The sequence below is a fragment of the Triticum urartu genome, chromosome 3, assembly GCF_003073215.2.
Source record: "Triticum urartu cultivar G1812 chromosome 3, Tu2.1, whole genome shotgun sequence".
In the NCBI taxonomy this organism is placed as follows: domain Eukaryota; kingdom Viridiplantae; phylum Streptophyta; class Magnoliopsida; order Poales; family Poaceae; genus Triticum; species Triticum urartu.
In genome coordinates, this window is record NC_053024.1 from 521,790,047 (window position 1) to 521,803,951 (window position 13,905).

A 13,905-nucleotide genomic window follows, 5' to 3' on the forward strand; every position below is an offset into this window, starting at 1 on the left:
CAGATAAGCTTCCGTGTCATTCCTCTTGCGGATCGCGGACTCCAGCTTTTCATTCAGGGCAACCTTGTCCTTCTTCAGACTAGTCACTTCACGGTTAGCTTCATTGAGGCAAGATTTCAGTTTGTTCACCTCCCCTTCCAGCGTTCCGACTGAAGCAAGCTTCTGGTCTGCGAGAGAAGTTTTATCTTGGGCTGCTTTTTGCACGACGGCGAGGTCAAAGTCCTTTTTCTCCAGAGCCAACTTCATTTTCTCTGCAAAAGAAGCAATCGAATCAAACAAGAAATCAAAGAAATATAGTGAAAGTCAGTCGACAGCCAGTTACCATCCATACCAGTGGCTTCGTCTTGGGCTTTCTTCAGATTCTGCTGGGCCAATTCCAAGTCGAGGTTGAGTTGCCTCTGCTTCTCCTCAAGTTCAGCAAACTTAGAAATAAGAGTACAAGACTTCTGCAGAAGGCAAAATACGGGTCAGTCGATAGGATCAAAGGTTGTTTACTTTCGAGTGAATAAAACCTAAAAAAACTGTCCAAACCATAGTCGACTGCCAGCAGTCGACTGCGGTCTCGGGGAATACACCCAGTGGGTGCACTTGGCGTGCCCCCACCGGTTTAGATCCTACTCGACCGGTCCGCCCGAGTCGAGTGTAAAAAAAGGAAAGTAGAACTCAGACCCCAATCGACTGCCAGCAGTCGACCGTGGTCTCGGGGACTACACCCAGTGGTGCATTTAGAGTGCCCCCACCGGTTCAGATCCCACTCGTCCAGACCGAGTGGAAGAATGCAACTACCGAAGACAACAAAACACCTAGTGGGTGCTCTGATTCGACGCAAACAACAGGAGATTGTGTAGAAGAAGAATTTTCGGGTAGCATATCCTCATAGAACAAGAGCAGTCGGAAAGTCTACTCACCTGGACATTGGCCGGAAGAGCAGCGCTGACATCATAGGCAGCCTAGCTATTCTCATGCACCGTTTTCACCCGCTCCATCGTCACGTCAGCCTGTCGGATGGTTTCTGCAGCCGCTTCCGGCTGGTTGTCCGGGATGGAGTAGCTGGTGAAAAAGAGAGCAGACGACCCAGGTGTGGCAGCTTGGAGCTCCGTGGCGTGGAGTTGGATGACTGAAGGAATGACAGGCGCAGTCAACGATGCACGGTGCTCACTCGACAAGGGCGCAGCGAAGGTCACAGAGGCCCTGCCCGCGTCTTCAGGTTGAAGGACGGGTGGTGTTGCTGTTGGTTCTTGCCGAGACATCCTGCCAGCTGCTACCTTCTTGCTCTTCCTAGGCTTAAGAGCTACATCTTCATCGTCATCTGGAAGATCGATGATGTTGGGTGGTGCTGCAAGATAGATCATTCGACCCCAAGTGAACCACTAGAACGCAATCGACCAAGGAATCAAGAACAAAATCATAAGAGTTTCTACCTGGGTTAGAGGTATCCGCATCTTCCGTCTCCTCGTCCCGGTACTGGAGAGAAGAGGTTCCTGACATAACAGCACTACAAAGACCCGCATTCAGTCGGTTACGTCCTGTTACTCGAGTTGACGAAAAGAACAAGTCAGATGATTACTCAGAGATAGTAGGGACGGTCAATTTGATCCTGGGAAAAGCCTTTGGCAGTTTGGAGGAGGTGGCTTTCGATGCTGGAGGCGGCACAACTTTGGGCTGCTTTGGAGCCTTCTCAGTCGGCATTGGGGAAGATGTCCTGGGACGCTTCGAAGACTGTCCAATCGGCGCGGCCACCAGGTCCGGAGCGCTCGCCGGGTCGTGAGCGTGTTTGGATCTCCTCTCCCTGCGAGGAGGCGAGTCGACTTCTTCGTCATCAGTCGACTCGTCGCTCTCCTCGTCCTCCTTGGCATCCGAGTTCCCTTCGCCGCTTTCGCCCCCGCTCGCTCCTTCCTCGACGTCTTGCTCCTGCACCCCGTTGGGCATTGAGTACATGTCGATGAGGGCCTGAAAAGACAACGATCAAAGGAAATTCAGTCGACCATAAACAAGATGTCACACAGTGAATCGGAAAGATACTTGATAAAACAGAATCATACCTGCTCTGGCTGATGCGAGTGGTCGAATGGAATCACCCTCCTAGACCCCCGAGGGTTGTCTTTGTTGCTGGTGATCCCCATCAGCCACTTCTCCAAGGTGTCCTTGCTGACGTCCTCCGGGTGGATCCGAGTGGAATCCTCGAGCCCAGAGTACATCCACATCGGATGATCACGTGCCTGAAGCGGTTGGATGCGTCGACCGAGAAAGACCTCCAGCGGGTCCATCCCGGTCACCCCGTCGCGGACGAGTTAGATGACCCGCTCGACCAACACCTTGACATGCGCCTTCTCTTCTGGAACCACCTTCAGGGGGCGGGCTTCTCCACTTGAGCCAACGAAAAGGGAGGAAGTCCAGTCGATTGACCCGGGGTCGGTTGATCCTTGTAGTAAAACCAAGTCGACTGCCAGCCCCGGACCGAGTCGGGAAGGATCATTGCTGGGAAGGTGCTCTTGGTCCTCATCTGGATCCCCAGGCCCCCGCACATCTGGATCAGTTGTGTCCTCTCGTCACTCGGATTGGCCTTTTTGACCGACTGGGAGCGGCAGGTGAAGATGTGTTTGAAAAGACCCCAGTGTGGTCGACAACCCAAGAAATTATCACACATTGACACGAAAGCAGCCAGATAGACTATGGTGTTTGGAGTGAAATGGTGGAGCTAAGCCCCAAAGAAGTTCAAAAAGCCCCGGAAGAAAGGATGGGGAGGCAGTGAGAATCCGCGATCTACGTGGGTGGCGAGGAGAACACACTCACCCTCCCTTGGCCGCGGCTCGGTCTCGTTCCCCAGGAGCCATGCCGACTTGTGGGGGATCAGTCCCTCCTCCACCAGGTCATCGAGGTCGTCCTGGGTGATCGTCAAGCGGATCCAGTCGCCCTGGATCCAGCCCGGTGGCAGGCCGGATCTCGACGAGGATCCGCCCCGGCTGGTCCGCTTGCCCTTTGCCTGCGCGGTCGCCTTCTTCGCGCGCTCCAGCGCCACCGTCTTCTATTTCCCCATGGGGACGGATCGAGTTCGAGCGAGGGTCTGGCGACGAGAGAAGAAGCGAGCGTGGCGGAGAGGTCGGGGGAAGAAGAAAAGAGAATGGGAGCGCACGGGGCAGAGGCCTGGTCCGGTGCCTTTTATAAGGTCGTCCCCCGAGTGACTGACTGGTGGACCCAGACGATCTAAACAAATCCCGCAACAGTCGCGCGCGCAGTACATGGCGAAAAAGGTGGCGCGGGGATCGAGGAGACTTGCCTAATCCGTCCCGATAACCACGGCCCTGCCCATCTGTCATGCTTCCCAAAATTCTAATCCCGTGAAATCCGTGGAGAGCAGAGCAACTTGCTAGACTGAAGGCAAACACCCTCTACATTATCATTCGGAATTCTACCGTGAAAATTCACTCGACAAAAACCAAGAATGGACCAAGGCGACTGAAAAAGGAGTCGGCGTCGTCTCTTCAATTCATTGTTCCAGAACAAGATATACTCATAGCACAAAGAATGAGTCGGACGTGTTCCCAACTCCTTCCTCACTCAAACCCTGATCCATTCGGGGGCTAATGATGAAGCTATGTACCTAGGGTAGGGTCATGGATCTGTCCAACATACCCTCCCCAAGGACATCTCTACAAATAATCAGAAGCAGTCGAAGAGAAACCATCATCCACTCGACCATGAAGATATGCTCACTCGACCACCTTGAAGACACTCGACCACCAGAAGATGAGAAACCGTCCAGTCCGCAACGGTCGGGGTTTAAATCATAGCTTTATTTGCATTTAAAGCACTTTACTTCGGACGTTACCAGTAATGCTCCTCCTTTATGAACATTGAACCATGTGTAACAGAGGGGAGCTGGGGTCCTGGCGCACACTATATAAGCCACCCCCTCCTCTGGGACAAGGGTCGCACTTTCTGTAATTCACACGCCTCCGGGCTCCGAGACGTAGGGCTGTTACTTCCTCCGAGAAGGGCCTGAACTCGTAAGACTCATGTGTACAACTCCTCCATAGCTAGGATCTTGCCTCTACATTCCTACCTCCCTATTCTACTCTCAGTCTTAGAACCACAACACTGCCCAGCTCGAATTTGAGCGGAGCCGAATGGAGGCCATGGTGGCAATGGAGGTCAAGGAGGGGTTCTGGTGCTCGGGGAAGGTGCTCGGGGGCACTAGGGAAGAGGAGTGAGGTTGCTGGTGCGGTCGAGGGAGCTCTGGGTTGGATTATATAGCCGCGGGACGAGGTGTCGCGCTGACATCGCCGCGGACGCGTGCCCTCGCTCGCGAGCTCGGAGGTAGACGACGTCGGAGGAGCAGTGGAGGCTCTCACGGGGCAGAGAAGGCCAACGGGGCGCAGGGAGTAAGAAGACGGTGAAGAACCGAGCCAAAACGCCATTGTGCGCCCGTGGGCACGCGGCGGCTTGCGTCGGTGAGGAAGCTGCCGGAGGGGGAGAGGGGCCCGAGCAAGAATCCATCTTGGGCGCGGCCAACGGCAGCAGAGCGCGCGCACAGGCTTGCCATTAACGCGGTCACCGCATGCACTGGCATGTAGCGGGGGAGAGGGGCTGGAACTTGTTGTCTAGTGGCAAGTTCATCCAAGGGAGGTTCCTACTACGGTGGTAGAACCATGAAAAGAGCTCTGGTTGAATGGTAATTAACCTCTAAAGTTTACTACAGTAAACTTGGATGATCACTGCTGATCCACAGAGACTTGATTGAGGACAAAGGAGTTGTCTGGGAGGTTTAACTAAGGAAGAACTACAATCCTGGAGGTTTAGAGAAGAAATGGACCAATAAATAATAGGGTTGCTTTGCAACTGCATTTTTGGTCCAGAAACATGATTAGGATGATGCACTCTGATGAAGCATCAACTTGAGCTCAAATTGGGCAAGGCAGAGTCATTTGGTCCTATGAAGATGCTCAAAAGGTTTCATACCAATTGGATAAACCAAAATGGTACTTCCTTCAGAAACATTTCCACTGACCAGAAACTTGCAAAAATTCTAGAGGAAAAATGGCTTGATGAAACATGCCCAAAAATGGGTGGAGGTAGGTTATATGGACAATAGAAGGCCTAGAAAAATTGGCAGCCATAATGGAGCAAGATAAAATATACTTGCTTCAAAATCTAAATTATTGCCAGAAAAAAAGATTTGGTCCTGTGCTCAAATAGATCAAGGGATGGAGCTGAAATTTGGAGGAGGCTAATTATATGAGCATATGAAGAGTCATGCAAAATTTCAACTCATTTGAATGTTCCTAGCTAGTACTTCCTTCACAGGGGCTTTTGTTTGACGAAAACTTTGAAAAATCACTGAGGAAGATGGGCTAGGCAAATAAAGTTGAATTTTGGCATGTGGCAATGATATGTACAGGAAAAGGTGTCCAATGAGTTTGAGGTCAATTGGGAAAAGTAAAATAGCGCTTTCTTCGCAATGTGCCATTTAGGACAGAATAGGAAATGAATTATTTGAGCATGATGATAAACATGAAAAATGAAATATTTTGCCATATTTGAGAAATATATGACCCAAAAAATTTATGAGAATTATTTGGGAATTTTAGAAGTGATAGAAATATCGGTTGCTTCACATCCTAGGCCAAATTGGGTTATTCCTTTAATAGAAAAAGGAATATTCCCAATAAAAAATATTGGGATTTGGGCTAGGATGAAAATGACAGGGTCTAGGGAAAGATTTGGGAATGACAAGCCACTCTGGAAGCAAAAAAATAGTTCATCTTCTTCACTTTCCAGACCACAAAGCCACGGGAAAAGAAATCTCAGGCAAAAACCTCAGAAAAACAAAAGAAAAAGACAGGGCCAAAAATCAGGCTGTCACAAACCTTACCCCCTTAAGGAAATCTCGTCCTCGAGATTTGGTTGCTCAGGGAACAAATATGAAGATACTGACTTTAGGAAACCGTTTCCAACTCGGGTATCCTTTTTCTTATTTTTGTTCCCACTAAATTTTTATCTGACTGGCCCTGGGGTGGTTTGCTTTAATATATCCATATTCTGACTGATCTTACCTTGCTTGTTCATGCTTGTACAGGCTCCAATTTCTTTCTAGATCTGCTGACTTAAGTGACTATGATGGATTCTCACGATTGAAATATATGTCGGTCTCACAAATCCAAGAGAGATTTCCGCTGGGTGTGTCATCCGACTCTGACAATCTCTCATGAAGTGGTGATCAGATTTTTCTAGTGGACACCCAAGCTCTTACCCCTTGCATTGGGTTTATCCACTAGATGAAGGTCCTTCGGGTTCCAAACAGCGAGTTGGGTCATAACCGCTTTCCTGACAGCTTCTAGCTTATCGCGGAAGTTTCTGAATTATCTTAACTGGTTCCACTGTCTTGTGTATCTGATCCGTACCAAATATTTGATTGTCGCCTGCATCACTGGTATTGCTCCTTCATTATTGTTTTCTTGGTCTGGATCCTTGGCTAAAGGAGCGGGGTCATATTGCTCCTTCGTATCACCATAGGGACTGTCGGTGCAATTTTTAGGCAATCGTAGCTTATCCTCATTTTTCTGACAGGGTACCCTATTAAATTGCAGGTTCAACACCCCTCAAGTTCTGACAGCGGGAAAATGATCATCCGAAACTTTGCAAGAAATCGGCAAATAAATTAGTAGCCACCAGAACGGTCTTTACAACTCAGATCTGGGACATTACTGAAATAACTCAACCACGGCTCAGGACGGCCAAAAAGCAGCTCAGAACTCGTGACAGTCGTTGAAGAGAGAAATAAAAATCGGCATCCACCCCGGATAGCTAAAGACAGCTTAGATCACAGGCGTGGTGCCGTCATTGGAGAAAAAAGGGAACAAGGGCTCATCAGGATCATTTTCGAGGTTCACAGGTACTTGCATTGAGCTCATTGATGTCGTCAATCCTCATAATCCTTTGTCACACTGTGGTATATACTGGCCTTCTTGTCTTAACCATCCTCACGTGGTTGTCGGATCCTCATCCGAGTGACTTGTAAGATCTTGGTGATATGCTCACCGCATATATATGAGAATCTGATTCCCAAGATAGACGTTTATTCTGACTGATTCTTGCTTCTGGCCAAAATGTTGCGGATCTGATTCTTGGGATTCACTGCCATATGTTGTCAATTCACAGCATACTACCTTGTACCAATGTCTTACTGAGGAGGATTGGCTGGCTTGTGCTCGAAACTTTCATCGGACGGCTTGCTGAAGAAGACTGATATCGTGCCTCAGAAGCTTACCCCCTTAAAGACTTTGCTGGGGAAAGACTCGGTACCTTATGCCAGAAGCTTTTCTGGTTGCCTACTGAAGAAGGCAGAGTACCTTGTACGGGAAATCATCCATATATCGTACTGAGGAAGATAGATGAATCTGGCCTTGGAAGCTTCTCGAGTATCTTGCAAGGGAAGAGTGGGTTGCTTACACCAGAAGCTTCTTATTGTGATATGCGGACCGATTTCCACATATATAACCATATTAATATTTTTGTTATTGATTTCTTGTATGAAACAGGGTTTTGCAGTGCTATCCTCCTTTCTGACTTCATGCCATATTTTTGCTTGCTTCCAGGTACATCGGGTTCCAAAATCATCCTCAACGAAAAATTAAACTTGTATCTGAGCCATACCTTTGATAATATTTTGTCAACCTTGCACACAATTTATCTTCTTGCTGATTTGATCAATTATGCTATGAGGAGTGCACGCTGAGGGAGACTTGACACTCAGTAACATGACCAGATATCCCCCAATCTGAATGCAGTCAGCTGAGAATTCCATACTGTTGTGAGGAGTACACGTTAATGCAAACTTTATACTGACATTCCATCCAAGATTTCTTTTGTATTCAGACGAGCTATTTCCAATTTCACTGTAGTCTGCTGACAATTCCATTCCGTTTAGTTTAGTTTCCAAAAATATGCATTTCTTGCTGACTCTTCGGGTCCGGTATCGGCTGACGAGCAACTTAATAGGGGGAAAATTGTAACACCGAAGGCCCAAGGAAAGAAACAAAAGAAACGACTAAAACAAAATCACCCAAGCAAACTATAATATAATTAATCAAGCAATCATCACATATTACTGCTACTCACACCATAATATGCATGCACACCTAAGCACACCAATTGCGCAGAAACTCTGGTATTATGGTCTAATATGTTGTGGCGGTGCGCACGAAAATTATATCCATGTGTGGAAGGAGTTGGCATAACCGAAGCTACACCAAGCACTGGATGAACAATGGTTGGATCTGGATGGATACACAGGTGAGAATGGACTTGACGATTAAGTAGCGAGACACAAAAGTCACGACCACCACATCATCAAGCATATGAAGGGAATCGTACCCGTCCAAAGAATGAAATGACATGGCAAGATAACAGTGGAAGACGGGGTTTAATGGCATTGCCCTTTTTTGATAACCAAGATCAGTAAGGGTTGCCAAAGGGACGAGATGGATGGTAGGATTTGGGATAGAAACAAGTCTATCACCGAAATAATATGGGTGGGTGGTGAAAAAATATACGTGACACCTCAGCATAGCTCCTGTAAATGGTGTCTGGAACTCTGGGTACCAGGGCATCACTCTGCTGGGACAGAGATGACGCCGAACACCAAAGAGAACACATGCTAAGAAGGAGGGTGCAGGCGGTGGACCAAAAACGATGCCACCTACACTCACAAGATCAACCATTACTGGCAAAATAATAATTTATATGCATGCTATGCGACAAACAAATGCAACAATCAAGTGCAACAACCCAACTGGGGTCTATACTATTGCTTTCTAACGTTCACGCAGGCTAGGGCATCCTACAGCCAAACCAGCTCTGATACCAAGCTTGTGGCACCCCGGCTCAGAGAAAACCGGAATGCCCCGTATTCCAGCCCAGAGATCGAGGAGAAGTCTTCTGGAATATGTCACTGCTTAGCATAGAACAAACCAGCTTACTATTATTACACGAATATGAATACAAGGTCTCCGATATTACAATGAATAACATCGGCACGATGACACTACGCCATCCTCAGTTGCTCTATGCAAGCAGCAGAACAACTCGAAGCAGTGGAAAAACTTCTAGCAGCGGAACAACGACGACGGTGGTGAACTCCAATCCGCAGGGACTCTGGCTGGAACGCTTATCCTAGCTCGTGAACACAGGAACAACACCAAACAAGCAAGCAATCCAGGCACGACCTACAAGCTGGCATGACACGCCAGGTCAGTACATTGAATGTACTTGCAAGCTAACAATAACCAGAAGCATTCAAGGCAAACAACAGCATGGCAATTACAAGTGAATCAGGGATTAACATGAGATCATCAGAATAACATGGCATGAACAATATGGACATGATACAGGTAGAACAACATGAGCATGGCATGAACATATGAATCTGACGATACTAGCATGCAACATGATGACACTATATGCACTATTTATTCTGCTCGGGTTACCTCGTAACCATCACATGCATCACTTACCATCCTCGGACATCATACGATCATCTCAGGATCAAATCAAGCTTGGTATAAACAATACCGTAGTAATCATTAAACAACCACAAGGATCTTGATCTTTACCCATGATTCTGGCACAACATCACGAATATCCAACAACTCGGTATCCTCGATACCACGGTGATCATTCCGGCGATCACAACCATGACCAACACTTGGTCGCAAACGGTGATCTTTCTGGTGATCACAACCAACTTATCTCATAATCGAACCAGGGTTGTCATTAATCAAGTTATTATTAATACTGTTGACTCACGGTGTGACCAACATGAACTGGGCCCTTATCCGTGGGCGCGGCTATCGATAGATGTAATATACACACTATACAGAGGTAGCACACTTTACCCACACCACAAAACCCTGACCTCGCACTCCCATTCGGGTGGACCAAAGCATTCCGACAAAACCGTCCTACTGCCATGACGCTCCCTAGCCACTCCGACCAACTCCCCTCTGGGATAAGTCCTGGTTGGCCCCGTGCCTACCAAAGGCACCAATAGCCACCGTCGTGGCAAAAACGGTCCCAAACGGGGACATGAGCTCAAAACCAAATATGGGCACACAAGGCTTATGTCGTCCTACCTGATCGGGGTAGCGCCCGCACATAACCTTCCCTCGCGGGAGGCACCGGTGAGAGGCACGACAATAGACCAAGTTAGGACCCCCCATAGGGTAAGCGTGGTTGCACTGGTCAGATCGATTTGGTGGCACCATGACTCAGCCAACAGTTGCTCAAGTTCAATTTAATCCGGTTAAACTTGAATGCAATATGCTGAGTCATCATAAAATAACATGATGCATTTACAAAGCATGAGCATGATGTCAACATAATCACGGGATGTAACATAATTATCCACTACGTCAACTATGAATAATCTCCAACGGAACATGGCATAATGACGAGCATAAATACTACAAGTACAACACTACTCATAGCATAACATGACCACTAGCATCAATCATAAATATCATGCATGATCATAACAACAATGCAAGCATTTAAACAATGGAATGCAATGAAACATATAACAACGGTACTCGGGACAGACGGCGGTTATGCACCGAAGACCATCACCAACATCACCAGGTACTACTAGCAAGCATAAGTTTATGAAAGGAATACTAGCAACTAGCAGGGCATGATAACCAGGTGCATAACAACATAGCAACAAAGTGAGCACTAACCCAGAGGCATTATCGAAACAATGATAACCATATTTTAAACAAGTAAACATTTATTAAATATTCAAGTTGAAAACCATGGCTACTCATGACTATCATGCAAGTGGGTATGGTGGCTTGCCTGGGGATGAAGAAGGCACCGGGGAGAAGTGCGGTGAAGCCACGGAAAGATTTGCCGGAAACAGTTCTCTCTTGGAGGGGCTGTTTACGTGCAATGGCAAAAAGGTCATTTTCACAGTGTCAAACCATAGTGAAAATGAAACCAACAGAACGGGCTCGACGAGACAAAGAAGTGGGCCTTGGAATCACCTCATTTGGAGTTGTGATTAAGAAGATATGAAGGGTTGAAGTTTAGGGACTTTTCTGCAAAAATATCATCACAAACAAGTCCCTCAGTGGATAAGACAGAAGCGGTTCTCAGAAAAAATACGCTTTCTAAATAAGAAAACATACTTAGTGCGGAAGTAGAAGCAGAATACGCTTTCAGAAAAGGAAGACGTACTTCAGCACAAACCAGAGGGGAAATACGCTTTCTGAAAATGAAAACGTATTCGCGGGTTTACGCCTCCACTTATCTGACATGGACGGCGGGGTCAACGTGTGTGTGGCTGACCAGAGGGGTCCGCGGGCAGTGCGGCCCGCCTGGCCTGGAGCGTTGTCTTCAACCTCGCTCCTGCCCGTGAGGCAGAGGCAGGGCGGGGCTCCGGCGACGAGCTCCAGTGCCATAGGCCACCTCCGTCGGTGCGCCGGCCACCGGGATGGTCAGGGAGACGAGGCACATCCATCCAGTGGCCACACGCACGCCGGAGAGGTGTGGAACGACGACGCGCCACGGATGCAAAGAACCACCGTGGCGGACCACGTCGGTGGCGCGCGGCCACGCTGGCTCCGGGGAGAAACGGAGAAGATGGGGAGGTTCGGTATGATTTGGAGGATCTACTTGTGGTGGAAAGGGGAGGGGAGGAGTGCCGCCTAGCTCGAATTTGAGCGTAGCCGAACGGCGGCCACGGTGGCAATGGAGGTTGAGGAGGGGTTCTGGTTTTCGGGGAAGGGGCTCGGGGGAACTAGGGAAGAGGAGTGAGGCTGCTGGTGCGGTCGAGGGAGCTCTGGGTTGGCTTATATAGCCGCGGGACAAGGTCTCGCGCTGGCGTCGCCGCGGATGCGTGCCCTCGCTCGCGAGCTCGGAGGTAGACGACGTAGGAGGAGCAGTGGAGGCTCTCACGGGGTAGAGGAGGCCAAGGGGGGCAGGGAGGAAGAAGACGGAGAAGAACCGAGCCAAAACGCCACTATGTGCCCGTGGGCACACGGCGGCTTGCGTCGGTGAGGAAACTGCTGGAGGGGGAGAGGGGCCCGAGCAAGAATCCATCCTGGGCGCGGCCAACGGCAGCAGAGCACGCGCGCACAGGCTTGCCATTAACGCGGTCACCGCGTGCACCGGCATGTAGCAGGGGAGAGGGGCTGGAACTTGTTGTCTAGTGGCAAGTTCATCCAGGGGAGGTTCCTACTACGGTGGTAGAACCATGAAAAGAGCTCTGGTTGAATGGTAATTAACCTCTAAAGTTTACTGCACTAAACTTGGACGAGCACTGCTGATCCACAGAGACTTGATTGAGGTCAAAGGAGTTGTCTGGGAGGTTTAACTAAGGAAGAACAACAATCCTTGAGGTTTAGAGAAGAAATGGACCAACAAATAATAGGGTTGCTTTGCAACTGCATTTTTGGTCCAGAAATTTGATTAGGATGATGCACTCTGATGAAGCATCAACTTGAGCTCAAATTGGGCAAGGCAGAGTCATTTGGTCCTATGAAGATGCTCAAAAGGTTGTATAGCAGTTGGATAAACCAAAATGGTACTTCCTTCACAAACATTTCAACTGACCAGAAACTTGCAAATATTCTAGAGGAAAAATGGCTTGATGAAACATGCCCAAAATGGTTGGATGTAGGTTATATGGACAATAGAAGGCCTAGAAAAATCGGCAGCCATAATGGAGCAAGCTAAAATATACTTGCTTCACAATCTGAAATATTGCCAGAATCAAAGATTTGGTCATGTGCTCAAATAGATCAAGAGATGGAGCTGAAATTTGGAGGAGGCTAATTATATGAGCACATGAAGAGTCATGCACAATTTCAACTCATTTGAATGCTCCTAGCTAGTACTTCCTTCATAGGGGCTTCTGTTTGACAGAAACTTTGAAAAATCACTGAGGAAGATGGGCTAGGCAAATAAAGTTGAATTTTGGCATGTGGCAATGATATGGACGGGAAAAGGTGTCCAATGAGTTTGATGTCAATTGGGAAAAGGAAAATAGCACTTGCTTCACAATGTGCCATTTAGGGCAGAATAGGAAATGAATTATTTGAGCATGATGATAAACATTACAAATGAAATATTTTGCCATGTTTGAGAAATATGTGACCCAAACAATTTATGAGAATTATTTGGGAACTTTAGGAGTGCTAAAAATATAGGTTGCTTCACATCCTAGGGCAAATTGGGTTATTCATTTAATAGAAAAGGAATATTCCTGATAAAAAGAATATTGGGATTTGGGCTAGGATGAAAATGACAGGGTGTAGGGAAGGATTTGGGAATGACAAGCCACTCTGGAAGCAAAAAAGGAGTTCATCTTCTTCACTTTCCAGACCACAAAGCCACGGGAAAAGAAATCTCACGCAAAAACCTCAGAAAAACAAAATAAAAAGAAAGGGCCAAAAATCAAGCTGTCAAACTTAGAGCGACGCCGCTGACGCCGGCGCTTTGGTTGTATCTCGGGAGGTTTATCCTCAACCAGATCTTCCTTGTCATCACTACTATTCTCTTTTGGCGCATCCACCATGTATACATCATACAAGGAAGTGGTCATCCAGCGTCCGGTAAACGGCGGGTTTTGGGCCTCTTCTTCTCCGACATCGTTGTCCATACCATCGATGACGTCGGAGGCATAATCGAGCGTGTCGGTTAAGTCTTCGATAGTGGCTATGAAGTGGGCGGTGGGTGGGAAGCGAAATTCTCCGTCCTCAGCCTCCAGTTTGAACCGGATATAATTCGGCTGTGAGCCCCCCGCTAAGGATAGTGCTCTTAACGAGTTTAACACGTCGCCCAAAGACAAGTGCCGGAAGATGTCCGCGGAGCTAAATTCGACGATCGATGACTAATCAAGCTCGACGT